Source organism: Etheostoma spectabile, chromosome 20 (assembly GCF_008692095.1).
Source record: "Etheostoma spectabile isolate EspeVRDwgs_2016 chromosome 20, UIUC_Espe_1.0, whole genome shotgun sequence".
NCBI lineage: Eukaryota > Metazoa > Chordata > Actinopteri > Perciformes > Percidae > Etheostoma > Etheostoma spectabile.
The window spans coordinates 20,527,631-20,530,029 of NC_045752.1; positions in this window are offsets into that span (position 1 = coordinate 20,527,631).

The window sequence follows — 2,399 nt, forward strand, 5'->3', positions numbered from 1 at the left end:
CGAGATAATCCATCCACCTCACAGGTGTGGCGTGTCATCAAGATGCTGATTAGACAGCAGGATTATGGCACAGGTGTGCCTTAAGGCCCTGACCCACTAACCCAAACTAACAGTCCGGCGAGGTCGGTGACTCGGGTCTGTTAGGTGTGGGGTCCGAAAAGCAGTCAGTATCTGATGTTAGGGTTAGGGTTCATCCCTCTCTCTCTCTCTCTCTCTCTCTCTTTCTCTCTCTCTTTATCTCTATCTCGACCTGACTGCAGTTCATCATCATAACCGACTTGAGTGGGCTAATGCTCACATTCAATGGTGTCTGGCACTTTTGAGTGGTGTTCTCTTCACGGATGAAGCCTAACGCCAGATAATGACTGCTTTTTGGTTTGGGTTCCGGCTGCCCCCCTGTGGCCCCCTGCGGCCCCCACCGGCGCATGAATGTCCAATTGAATGGGAAGACCAGCGTTTTTTGCCGGACTGTCTGAGGACCGCCGCAGTGTGTAAATGCAGCCTTCGTCCTTTTTTCATATTCGGTCTCTTCTATTTCGCCCTCTCTCTTCTTCTTTGTCATTTCTCTTTAACGATATAAACAAAGTTTGCTTGCTAATAACTTTACAGCATAATAACTGGATGACCTTAACGTCACATCAACATAGGACCCAGAATCCAGAAAACCAACTTAGTCAAAAGAGAATACTAAAAGGGCAATTCCACAGTTAGCTTTGACATTTAGCACAACCTATAAGCTCCATACATTATGAACATCACGTTTTTAACTATCACCATTATGATTCTTATTTTTGCATGTTGTTGCAGAAATGGAACTTTATTGGTATGACGACAACATGAATACATTCTGATCTCAGTCTGATTAAAGACTACTTATTCTGTGTGAAATAGTCATTAACATTACAGTTTTTGTCGATATTATATACAGTAGATATTGTTATATGAAAATAGATATCATCTTAGATTTTGGATATGGTAATATGGCATAAGAGGTGTCTTTTCCTGGTTGCATTACAGTAAAGTGATGTCATTTTCTGGAATTATCAGACTGTTGTAGTTGTTCTATTATTTGCCTTTACCCTCTTAGTCATAATATCCACATTACTGATGATTTATCCAAAATCTCAACCAAGCACCAATAGTTCACTCCAATATCGTTCAGTATCGATATCGAGGTATTTTGTCAAAAATATTGTGATAGTTTGAATACACACATACATAATATTGAATGCCCAGCAGATGGCAGGCTTCCTTCATGAACTGTATGAGATTCTTATAATCGGTCTTGGCTTCTGTTCTGCTCTGCAATGGTTCATAACATTTTTATTTTATTAATGCTTTACTTCTGGATTGCATTCTGATGTATTTTGCTCAGTTTGAATAGATATAATTAACCTATAATAGTATAAAGAAATCCACTCTGACAACATCACAAACTACCGGCTCACAAATCGTCTCCCAACACCTCTCTTACTTGGTTTTAGTTGGAGAGTGATAATATGTCTTGTAGCACACTGTATCTTCTAGGAAAGTAAATTATGAACGTCGACAAAAATGTGGAAATTCCTTCATTGCAGCCACAGCTGTCTCACAGCCAGAATGAAATTGGGGGGCAGTTAGTGTCTTCCTGTGGCTAGCAGGACTCTGACAGAGATGACTCTGACAAGAGGAAACAATTTGTCTGCTGCTGCTGGGAGGAAAGTAATGACTTCTCAAATTATATAAGCCACGGGCAGTGTTCGGACTGCCAGCGTCTTCCCGGGTACCAGCAATTACAATTAGGGTGCACAAGATTACGTTGTAGCCAAAAATGGTTGTTTCAACGTGTGTAGTATCTCCAAGGCACCAGAGATGTGGTTTTGTGTTCTATACAATGTGGGAGAGGCTGCATACAGCTGCTGTGGAGGCTATTGTTCTGGGTCGAGTGGAGCAGCGTCTGTTTATTTGATTAAAGCCATCCAGTCTGCAGCCGGACCAGACAACCTAGTCCCCACCCTGCATTATGAGAGAGGCCCCTCCCCCACCTTCATGCCCTTATCATGATCACCACCAAGCTCGTTTTCCTCCAGCTTGATCTAAATCCTGGTAACATCCTCTTCCTCCCGTCGTTGTTATCAATGCCACCTTTTTACAGTGGAGACTGGAAGGAAGTAAATATTCCTATTAAAAGCTGAAAACAAAAAAATGTTGCTTTAAAAGTTAAAGTGTGGCGTCCACCCCAACCGCTCCGACACCTGAAGCGTGAGTTCTTCTTCTGTGTTAAAAGTCTACGCTGTGGCTACGTACATAGGTACGTGGAGACAGGCACCCTACGCCGTAGCCTGACGTGCATCTCTAAAAAAATGTAACTACATGCATGTAACGCATTTCGCACGGCAGTGACTCGGTATCACGGCATC